The sequence below is a fragment of the Littorina saxatilis genome, linkage group LG7, assembly GCF_037325665.1.
Source record: "Littorina saxatilis isolate snail1 linkage group LG7, US_GU_Lsax_2.0, whole genome shotgun sequence".
Lineage (NCBI taxonomy): Eukaryota > Metazoa > Mollusca > Gastropoda > Littorinimorpha > Littorinidae > Littorina > Littorina saxatilis.
The window spans coordinates 8651397-8664008 of record NC_090251.1 but is presented as its reverse complement, the minus strand read 5'-3'; the positions used below and the strand labels follow the sequence as shown (position 1 = coordinate 8664008).

Genomic DNA, 12612 nt, shown 5'->3' with positions numbered 1-12612 from the left:
GCTTTCGACGGACTGGTAATACTCACAAGAAGGCTGGCACTAAATCCCCCTCTGACCTTTAAATGACATTGACCCTGAAAGGTCATAATATCTAGACTTGGGGGCCCAATGAGACGGGGGCCCAACGAGACAGGGGCCCAAAGAGACAGGGGCCCAACGAGACAGGGGCCCAAAAAGACAGGGGCCCATTGAGACAGGGGCCCAATGAGACAGGGGCCCAATGAGACAGGGGCCCAATGAGACAGGGGCCCAATGAGACGGGGGTCCAAAGAGAAGGGGGCCCAATAAGACAGGGGCCCAATGAGACAGGGGCCGAATGCGACGGGGGCCCAATGAGACAGGCGCCCAATGAGACAGGGGCCGAATGCGACGGGAGCCCAATGAGACAGGGGCCCAATGAGACGGGGCCCAATGAAACAGGGGCCCAATGAGACAGGGGCCCAATGAGACGGGGGCCCATGGAGATGGGGTCCCAACGAGACGGGGGCCCAATGAGACAGGGGCCCAATGAGACGGGGACCCAATGAAACAGGGGCCCAAGGAGACAGGGGCCTAAGGAGACAGGGGCCCAATGAGACGGGGGCCCAATGAGATAGGGGCCCAACGAGACGGGAGCCCAATGAGACAGGGGCCCAATGAGACAGGGGCCCAAAGAGACAGGGGCCCAAAGAGACAGGGGCCCAATGAGACAGGGGCCCAATGAGACAGGGGCCCAATGAGACGGGGGCCCAATGAAACAAGGGCCCAAGGAGACAGGGGCCCAAGGAGACAGGGGCCCAATGAGACGGGGGCCCAATGAGATAGGGGCCCAACGAGACGGGAGCCTAATGAGACAGGGGCCCAAGGAGACAGGGGCCCAAGGAGACAGGGGCCCAAGGAGAAAAGGGCCCAATGAGACAGGGGCCCAAAGAGACAGGGGCCCAATGAGACAGGGGCCCAATGAGACGGGGGCCCAATGAGACGGGGGCCCAACGAGACGGGAGCCCAAAGAGACAGGGGTCTAAAGAGACAGGGGTCCAATGAGACGGGGGCCCAAAGAGAAGGGGGCCCAATGAGACAGGGGTCCAATGAGACGGGGACCCAATGAGACGGGGGCCCAATGAGACAGGGGCCCAATGAGACAGGGGCCCAATGAGACGGGGGCCCAATGAGACGGGGGCCCATGGAGACAGGGGCCCAATGAGACGGGGGCCCAATGAGACAGGGGCCCAATGAGACAGAGGCCCAATAAGACAGGGGCCCAATGCGACGGGGGCCCAATGAGACGGGGTCTCAACAAGACGGGAGCCCAATGAGACAGGGACCCAATGAGACGGGGGCCCAACGAGACAAGGGCCCAAGGAGACAGGGGCCCAAGGAGACAGGGGCCCAATGAGACGGGGGCCCAATGAGATAGGGGCCCAACGAGACGGAAGCCCAATGAGACAGGGGCCCAAGGAGACAAGGGCCCAAGGAGACAGGGGCCCAATGAGACAGGGGCCCAAAGAGACGGGGGCCCAATGAGACAGGGGCCCAATGAGACAAGGGCCCAATGAGACGGGGGCCCAGAGAGAAGGGGGTCCAATGAGACAGGGGCCCAATGAGACGGGGGCCCAAAGAGAAGGGGGCCCAATGAGACAGGGGCCCAATGAGACGGGGGCCCAATGAGACGGGGGCCCAATGAGACAGGGGCCTAATGAGACGGGGGCCCAATGAGACGGGGGCCCAAGGAGACAGGGGCCCAATGAGACGGGGGCCCAATGAGACAGGGGCCCAATGAGACAGAGGCCCAATAAGACAGGGGCCCAATGCGACGGGGGCCCAATGAGACGGGGTCTCAACGAGACGGGGGCCCAATGAGACAGGGACCCAATGAGACGGGGGCCCAACGAGACAAGGGCCCAAGGAGACAGGGGCCCAATGAGACGGGGGCCCAATGAGATGGGGTCCCAACGAGACGGGGGCCCAATGAGACAGGGGCCCAATGAGACGGGGACCCAATGAAGCAGGGGCCCAAGGAGACAGGGGCCTAAGGAGACAGGGGCCCAATGAGACGGGGGCCCAATGAGACAGAGGCCCAATAAGACAGGGGCCCAATGCGACGGGGGCCCAATGAGACGGGGTCTCAACAAGATGGGGGCCCAATGAGACAGGGACCCAATGAGACGGGGGCCCAACGAGACAAGGGCCCAAGGAGACAGGGGCCCAAGAAGACAGGGGCCCAATGAGACAGGGGCCCAATGAGACGGGGGCCCAATGAGACGGGGGCCCATGGAGACAGGGGCCCAATGAGACGGGGGCCCAATGAGACAGGGGCCCAATGAGACGGGGGCCCAATGAGACAGGGGCCCAATGAGACAGAGGCCCAATAAGACAGGGGCCCAATGCGACGGGGGCCCAATGAGACAGGGGCCCAATGAGACGGGGACCCAATGAAGCAGGGGCCCAAGGAGACAGGGGCCTAAGGAGACAGGGGCCCAATGAGACGGGGGCCCAATGAGATAGGGCCCAACGAGACGGGAGCCCAATGAGACAGGGGCCCAATGAGACAGGGGCCCAATGAGACGGGGGCCCAATGAAACAGGGGCCCAAGGAGACAGGGGCCCAAGGAGACAGGGGCCCAATGAGACGGGGGCCCAATGAGATAGGGGCCCAACGAGACGGGAGCCTAATGAAACAGGGGCCCAAGGAGACAGGGGCCCAAGGAGACAGGGGCCCAAGGAGACAGGGGCCCAAAGAGACAGGGGCCCAATGAGACAGGGGCCCAATGAGACAGGGGCCCAATGAGACGGGGGCCCAATGAGACAGGGGCCTAATGAGACAGGGGCCCAATGAGACGGGGGCCCAAAGAGAAGGGGGCCCAATGAGACAGGGGCCCAATGAGACAGAGGCCCAATAAGACAGGGGCCCAATGTGACGGGGGCCCAATGAGACGGGGTCTCAACGAGACGGGGGCCCAATGAGACAGGGGCCCAATGAGACAGGGGCCCAATGAGACGGGGGCCCAATGAGACAGGGGCCTAATGAGACAGGGGCCCAATGAGACAGGGGCCCAATGAGACAGGGGCCCAATGAGACGGGGGCCCAAGGAGACAGGGGCCTAATGAGACAGGGGCCCAATGAGACGGGGGCCCAAAGAGAAGGGGGCCCAATGAGACAGGGGCCCAATGAGACAGAGGCCCAATAAGACAGGGGCCCAATGTGACGGGGGCCCAATGAGACGGGGTCTCAACGAGACGGGGGCCCAATGAGACAGGGGCCCAATGAGACGGGGGCCCAAGGAGACAGGGGCCCAATGAGACGGGGGCCCAATGAGACAGGGGCCCAATGAGACAGAGGCCCAATAAGACAGGGGCCCAATGCGACGGGGGCCCAATGAGACGGGGTCACAACGAGACGGGGGCCCAATGAGACAGGGACCCAATGAGACGGGGGCCCAACGAGACAAGGGCCCAAGGAGACAGGGGCCCAATGAGACAGGGGCCCAATGAGACGGGAGCCCAATGAGACAGGGGCCCAATGAGACGGGGGCCCAATGAGACAGGGGCCCAATGAGACAGAGGCCCAATAAGACAGGTGCCCAATGCGACGGGGAACCAATGCGACGGGGGCCCAATGATACAGGGGCCCAATGAGACGGGGGCCCAAAGAGACAGGGGCCCAAAGAGACAGGGGCCCAATGAGACAGGGGCCCAATGAGACAGGGGCCCAATGAGACGGGGGCCCAATGAAACAGGGGCCCAAGGAGACAGGGGCCCAAGGAGACAGGGGCCCAATGAGACGGGGGCCCAATGAGATAGGGGCCCAACGAGACGGGAGCCTAATGAAACAGGGGCCCAAGGAGACAGGGGCCCAAGGAGACAGGGGCCCAAGGAGACAGGGGCCCAATGAGACAGGGGCCCAAAGAGACAGGGGCCCAATGAGACAGAGGCCCAATGAGACAGGGGCCCAATGAGACGGGGGCCCAATGAGACAGGGGCCTAATGAGACAGGGGTCCAATGAGACGGGGGCCCAAAGAGAAGGGGGCCCAATGAGACAGGGGTCCAATGAGACGGGGACCCAATGAGACGGGGGCCCAATGAGACAGGGGCCCAATGAGACAGGGGCCCAATGAGACGGGGGCCCAATGAGACGGGGGCCCATGGAGACAGGGGCCCAATGAGACGGGGGCCCAATGAGACGGGGGCCCAATGAGACGGGGGCCCAATGAGACAGGGACCCAATGAGACGGGGGCCCAACGAGACAAGGGCCCAAGGAGACAGGGGCCCAATGAGACAGGGGCCCAATGAGACGGGAGCCCAATGAGACAGGGGCCCAATGAGACGGGGGCCCAATGAGACAGGGGCCCAATGAGACAGAGGCCCAATAAGACAGGTGCCCAATGCGACGGGGAACCAATGCGACGGGGGCCCAATGATACAGGGGCCCAATGAGACGGGGGCCCAAAGAGACAGGGGCCCAAAGAGACAGGGGCCCAATGAGACAGGGGCCCAATGAGACAGGGGCCCAATGAGACGGGGGCCCAATGAAACAGGGGCCCAAGGAGACAGGGGCCCAAGGAGACAGGGGCCCAATGAGACGGGGGCCCAATGAGATAGGGGCCCAACGAGACGGGAGCCTAATGAAACAGGGGCCCAATGAGACAGGGGCACAATGAGACAGGAGCCCAAAACGAAGGGGGCCCAATGAGACGGGGGCCCAATAAGAAGGGGGCCCAATTAGACGGGGGCCCAAAGAGAAGGGGGCCCAATGAGAAGGGGGCCCATGGAGACAGGGGCCCAATGAGACGGGGGCCCAATGAGACGGGGGCCCAATGAGACGGGGGCCCAAGGAGACAGGGGCCCAATGAGACGGGGGCCCAATGAGACAGAGGCCCAATAAGACAGGGGCCCAATGTGACGGGGGCCCAATGAGACGGGGTCTCAACGAGACGGGGGCCCAATGAGACAGGGGCCCAATGAGACGGGGGCCCAAGGAGACAGGGGCCCATTGAGACGGGGGCCCAATGAGACAGGGGCCCAATGAGACAGAGGCCCAATAAGACAGGGGCCCAATGCGACGGGGGCCCAATGAGACGGGGTCTCAACGAGACGGGGGCCTAATGAGACAGGGACCCAATGAGACGGGGGCCCAACGAGACAAGGGCCCAAGGAGACAGGGGCCCAATGAGACGGGGGCCCAATGAGACAGGGAACCAATGCGACGGGGGCCCAATGATACAGGGGCCCAATGAGACGGGGGCCCAAAGAGAAGGGGGCCCAATGAGACAAGGGTCCAATGAGACAGGGGCCCAATGAGACAGGGGCCCAATGAGACAGGTGCCCAATATGACAGGGGCCCAATTAGACAGGGGCCCAATGAGACGGGGACCCAATGAAGCAGGGGCCCAAGGAGACAGGGGCCTAAGGAGACAGGGGCCCAATGAGACGGGGGCCCAATGAGACAGAGGCCCAATAAGACAGGGGCCCAATGCGACGGGGGCCCAATGAGACGGGGTCTCAACAAGACGGGGGCCCAATGAGACAGGGACCCAATGAGACGGGGGCCCAACGAGACAAGGGCCCAAGGAGACAGGGGCCCAAGAAGACAGGGGCCCAATGAGACAGGGGCCCAATGAGACGGGGGCCCAATGAGACGGGGGCCCATGGAGACAGGGGCCCAATGAGACGGGGGCCCAATGAGACAGGGGCCCAATGAGACAGGGGCCCAATGAGACAGGGGCCCAATGCGACGGGGGCCCAACGAGACAGGGGCCCAATGAGACGGGGACCCAATGAAGCAGGGGCCCAAGGAGACAGGGGCCTAAGGAGACAGGGGCCCAATGAGACGGGGGCCCAATGAGATAGGGGCCCAACGAGACGGGAGCCCAATGAGACAGGGGCCCAATGAGACAGGGGCCCAAAGAGACAGGGGCCCAAAGAGACAGGGGCCCAATGAGACAGGGGCCCAATGAGACAGGGGCCCAATGAGACGGGGGCCCAATGAAACAGGGGCCCAAGGAGACAGGGGCCCAAGGAGACAGGGGCCCAATGAGACGGGGGCCCAATGAGATAGGGGCCCAACGAGACGGGAGCCTAATGAAACAGGGGCCCAAGGAGACAGGGGCCCAAGGAGACAGGGGCCCAATGAGACAGGGGCCCAAAGAAACAGGGGCCCAATGAGACAGGGGCCCAATGAGACAGGGGCCCAATGAGACGGGGGCCCAATGAGACAGGGGCCTAATGAGACAGGGGCCCAATGAGACGGGGGCCCAAAGAGAAGGGGGCCCAATGAGACAGGGGTCCAATGAGACGGGGACCCAATGAGACGGGGGCCCAATGAGACAGGGGCCCAATGAGACAGGGGCCCAATGAGACGGGGGCCCAATGAGACGGGGGCCCATGGAGACAGGGGCCCAATGAGACGGGGGCCCAATGAGACGGGGGCCCAATGAGACGGGGGCCCAAGGAGACAGGGGCCCAATGAGACGGGGCCCCAATGAGACAGGGGCCCAATGAGACAGAGGCCCAATAAGACAGGGGCCCAATGTGACGGGGGCCCAATGAGACGGGGTCTCAACGAGACGGGGGCCCAATGAGACAGGGGCCCAATGAGACGGGGGCCCAAGGAGACAGGGGCCCAATGAGACGGGGGCCCAATGAGACAGGGGCCCAATGAGACAGAGGCCCAATAAGACAGGGGCCCAATGCGACGGGGGCCCAATGAGACGGGGTCTCAACGAGACGGGGGCCCAATGAGACAGGGACCCAATGAGACGGGGGCCCAACGAGACAAGGGCCCAAGGAGACAGGGGCCCAATGAGACAGGGGCCCAATGAGACGGGAGCCCAATGAGACAGGGGCCCAATGAGACGGGGGCCCAATGAGACAGGGGCCCAATGAGACAGAGGCCCAATAAGACAGGTGCCCAATGCGACGGGGAACCAATGCGACGGGGGCCCAATGATACAGGGGCCCAATGAGACGGGGGCCCAAAGAGAAGGGGGCCCAATGAGACAAGGGTCCAATGAGACAGGGGCCCAATGAGACAGGGGCCCAATTTGACAGGTGCCCAATATGACAGGGGCCCAATGCGGCGGGGGCCCAATGAGACGGGGTCTCAACGAGACGGGGGCCCAATGAGACAAGGGCCCAATAGACAGGGGCCCAATGAGACAGGGGCCCAATGAGACAGGGGCCCAATGAGACGGGGGCCCAAAGAGAAGGGGGCCCAATGAGACAGGGGCCCAATGAGACAGGGGCCCAATGCAACGGGGGCCCAATGAAACAGGGGCCCAATGAGACGGGGCCCAATGAAACAGGGGCCCAATGAGACAGGGGCCCAACGAGATGGGGGCCCAATGAGACGGGGTCTCAACGAGACGGGGGCCCAATGAGACAGGGACCCAATGAGACGGGGGCCCAATGAGACAGGGGCCCAATGAGACAGGGGCCCAAGGAGACAGGGGCCCAATGAGACAGGGGCCCAATGAGACGGGAGCCCAATGAGACAGGGGCCCAATGAGACGGGGGCCCAATGAGACGGGGGCCCAACGAGACAGGGGCCCAATGAGACGGGGGCCCAAGGAGACAGGGGCCCAATGAGACAGGGGCCCAATGAGACAGGGGCCCAATGAGACGGGGGCCCAACGAGACAGGGGCCCAAGGAGACAGGGGCCCAATGAGACAGGGGCCCAATGAGACAGGGGCCCAACGAGACAGGGGCCCAATGAGACAGGGGCCCAATGAGACAGGGGCCTAATGAGACAGGGGCTGAAAACATCATCAATAGTATTGATAGTGAATCTGGGGACTTAAAGATGCTGCTCCGCTCAGAGCATTGTTGAAGCAGCGATGTGTCTTCTGGTCGCAGACCAGGACATAAAGAATCAAAACATTCACACAGCTATCTCCCAGATGACTGCACATAGCTTTAGTGTTGCTAGCCACGCGAAACTTTGTGCGGTGTGTCAGTGTGCATCTCCCGGCAAACTTCAATCAACATTTTCCGTGATCACGTGCTTGGGCAAAAGGATGTGTAAAGATGGTCAAAAAGGAAACAAATATCATGTTTTGTTTTAAATATTCGAACGTATTCAAACACAATATAGACGTTGCGGAGAAGACGCCCGACATCTCAGCACGACGACAAGTGACGGTTTCCTTCTTTTTTTCCTCTCACACAATCGGGACGGGGCCTTTGCGAGTCTTCCCACTGGAAAATGAAGTAATTTGTCGTCGTCGCATAAACGGAAGATAGAAACTGCTCTTTGCTGTTAAGGCTAGAGTATACACCTGAGGCCAAATTTCAAAGTGGTTAGGCAGTTTTAAAGGTTTCTTTGTATGTTAGTTCAATGTTTGGTTTGTCAGGAAATAACAAAATTAAGTAGATGTGTAACGCTAAGGCACTGCATACCTCAGCGAAAGACAAACCTCTCTCCCTCTCACACACACACACACACACACACACACACAACACACACACACACACACACACACACACACACGAGTACAGACTCATGCACGCGCACACACACACGCACACAAACACACATACACACACACACACCCCAAGTTACACACGTACACACACACTCACACGCACTCACTCACTCTCTCACACATACTTCATACGCACAAAACACCCCCCCCCCCATACGCACATATAGACAGACAGACATACACACCTTCACAAACAAACACACACACACTAACACACACACACACACTAACACTAACATATGTGCACAAAATAAACACACACACACAATCAATCAATCAATCAATGACGCTTATATCGCGCATATTCCGTGGGTACAGTTCTAGGCGCTCTGCAGTAATGCCGTGTGAGATGAAATTTTATACGGCCAGTAGATTGCAGCCATTTCGGCGCATATTTACCTTTCACGGCCTATTATTCCAAGTCACACGGGTATAGGTAGACAATTATTAAGCAATTTTGCCAGGAAAGACCCTTTTGTCAATCGTGGGATCTTTAACGTGCACACCCAATGTAGTGTACACGGGGGGAGGGTTCGGACACCGAAGAGAGTCTGCACACAAAGTTGACTCTGAAATAAATTTCCGCCGAACCTGGGATCGATCTCACGCTGACAGCGGCCAACTGAATACAAATCCAGCGCGCTACCAACTGAGCTATATCCCCGCCCCCACACACACACACACACCGCGCGAGAGAAAACGACTACAGGGAGGCATGACGTCATGATGCATTAATTGACGTCAAAGACTTTAGACCGTGACGTACTCTTCTTACGTGAGCTTTATCCATATAGTCTTGGATAACCACACACACATTGACTTGGAAACTACAGAATTTCTACCCGTCCAAAGCGGCCTTGGGTGGCGTTTGCTCAAAAAATGGGGTCGCCTATTGCACCCACTGTATTTTTGAGTCACTTGAGAAAAAGTGACTCTATGTAATCGGTCAGTGTTAGTCTGTCCGGCCGGCCGGCCGTCCGGCCGGCCGTCCGGCCGGCCGGCCGTCCGTAGACACCACCTTAACGTTGGACTTTTCTCGGAAACTATCAAAGCGATCGGGCTCATATTTTGTTTAGTCGTGACCTCCAATGACCTCTACACTTTAACGATGGTTTCGTTGACCTTTGACCTTTTTCAAGGTCACAGGTCAGCGTCAAAGGAAAAATTAGACATTTTATATCTTTGACAAAGTTCATCGGATGTGATTGAAACTTTGTAGGATTATTCTTTACATCAAAGTATTTACATCTGTAGCCTTTTACGAACGTTATCAGAAAAACAAGGGAGATAACTAGCCTTTTCTGTTCGGCAACACACAACTTAACGTTGGGCTTTTCTCGGAAACTATAAAAGTGACCGGGCTCAAATTTTATGTGAACGTGACTCCCAGTGACCTCTACACTTTGACGTCTGCTTTGGTGACCTTTGACCTTTTTCAAGGTCACAGGTATGTCTTGAAGGAAAAAAATTGAAATATCATATCTCTGAAACTATTCATCGGATTTGATTCAAACTTTATAGGATTATTCTTTACATCAAATTATTTACATCTGTAGCTTTTTACAAACGTTATCGGAAACACAGGGGAGATAACTAATATTCAGAACTGCGAAAGTGACTCGATCGAGCGTTTGCTCTTCTTGTTGTTAGTATGGTCCCAATTGTTGGTGAACTTCCATCTTCAACTGTAGCCCGTAACCGGGCACAAAGAATCCTTCTTTATCATGTATTATCGGTATGAAAATGTCTCAAGTCGATTACAGTATAGCGTTCGTGGGATACCTCCAGCTTCGCTGGGATGAATAGTGCTTGTCGCGCAAAATTTTGAGATAACGACTGAAGTTTGAGCATAGGTATGAGATTTTTTTACGCAAACCCTACTGAAGAATGTGTGTGATATTGTATTGTGAATATGTAAGCAAAAAAACCCTACTCATGTTTTCAGAAAAGAGTGCATATCATCTTTCAAATATGTGACCCTCCACCACGGAATGAGTCGCATGTTACCTTTGCATGATTTTCATATTTTTACATTTTCCTAAAGAGTTTTTTATGCTCTATCCAGTGGTGAAAACCGTTTTCGAAAAGAGCAAAAACTGTTTGAGTTATAAGCCTGTGACTAAGGTGACCCTCACACTGTTACCAGACTCGATCCCCGGACTTATATTAAGCCTAGCGCAGAACCGCGCGAGGTGACATGCGACTCATTTCGTGGTGGAGGGTCACATATGGGTGCGTCTCAGAATCTCGTCCTCTGTTTGTGACATTATCATCAAAAGTAAAATCTTCCCAGAAAACTTTGATAATACTATTTACACACTTCTCAGGGTGTACCTTTTCAGTTTAAACAAGAAAAAATATAACATTGCCTTTAGTTTGCCATATATTGAGCATTATTTGGACCATGTGTGCAAAATCACCCGTGTAACATGGAAACAATAAAAGACAAAAAAACTGCATTTATAAGGCTGAAAACGACTTTTATTCAGTTATTATTGTTGAATCACAAGCCATTATAGAGTTCAATATGAAATGACTACATGCAAACAACAAAATAATGGTTTTTTTCAAAGTTCCATGCATTCGTCAAAATTTCAATACAAAAATGAAAATTAATTAATGATATCCTGATCAGAACATGTTGATACATGGCATTCATTCAGTCTTATTGACATTTAACCTTCACAATAGCATATATACAAAGATTTGTTGCTCTAAGACAAAATGTTAGAAAGTTATCCCAAAAGAATGCAAAATGGTCACCGATGTAACATGGAAACATCACTTTTGTAACAAAGAAACGGTTATGCTTTTTCCCACAAACTTTACTAAATGAAGCTGATTTTGCAACCAGATTCTTCTTAGGTAAAATGCCAAACACTAAAACAGGAACAGAAAGAAAAAAAGCTGGACAAAATCAAGCAAACTTTGCCCCAAAAAAGAGAAACATTAATGAAAAGTTCATCACCGACGTAACTCGGAAACGAACAACCAGACATGTATTATAAGGTTTGACATGAAGAATGCAAATGTTCAAAAGTGGTTCATTCAATTGTTAAGACAATAAACCAAAGGCATTGGTTACATATAGACAAAGAAACTACAATGGGAAGAAGGATAACTTCCTCATTGGGCATGCTTAGAAATGAGAATGGCTAAATACGAGTTATTCCCCTTTGCTGCATGCTGGCCAGGCTGTCTCCTGCTTTGTTATGACTAGTACAGTCGATCTTTCTCATGTTGTGACTTGCTTTATTTTCACATTTTCGGTATTTAAAACAGCAAACACACACACACACACACATACACTGAAGAAGTTGCCATTCTGATTCGGTTATTTTATTTGGTGCTATATGTTTGCTTCACATTGTTTCTTCTTTTACATTGCTTGAGGTATCCCAATTCGCTAAACACATCCATAATGCATGCATGGCTCATTCGAAAGAGGGCAACTGAACAACTGATGCCCAATAGCAATAAATACTGAACAACTGAACAATAAATAGCAATAAATGATGACAGTGCCAAGTTTTTAAGTACAAAGTGAAATCATGTGACTGGACAAAGGCACAATTACAAAATACAAATAAAAAAATCGTGGCCCATTTTAAATTAAGTTCTCAGCTCATGGGGAAGCATAAGATGACCCTAGAAACCGAAATTAGGAGACCTCCCGCCCCCAGGGCAGACTAAAAAAAAAAAAGGGGGGGGGGAGGGGCTAATTTGTGAAAAAGTATAAAAGGAATCAAAAACTGTATACATGTATTTAGTTAATACCCCAAAAATTGTATAGTATATACAATGTCAGACCCTAAAGAAAGTTTGTTAGTCATTGCTTAGGCAAAACAAAGCAAAATAGTCTGTTTACGGTATCCCGACCAACCCTATTTTTCCCCGCCAACCCTAGACCTTTTTTTTGGCATTTGGAGAAAAAGAAAAAGAAAAAAAAATCAATTTTGTTCCTGTTTTTTTTGCAAAATAATTTAAAAAGATGGTTATAAAATTTTTTTTAAGAAAAGCCGACCTACCGACCCTCTTTTTGTGTGCCTATGTTACGGTAAACAGACTAAAAGGTACATCAAAAACAACACACCAGGGATGCTACTCTCCCCTTAAAAATAGCCATGAGTCATAGGTGTGACGTTTGAATC

The 12612-nt window shown here is 54.5% G+C and overlaps 1 protein-coding gene across 4 annotated transcripts in view; it reads left to right on the top strand.

Moving 5' to 3' along the window:
* The window catches only part of LOC138970624 (uncharacterized), a 425184-nt gene that overhangs the window by 360904 nt on the left and 51668 nt on the right, over positions 1-12612 (top strand). The gene's annotated exons all lie outside the window — the stretch shown is intronic.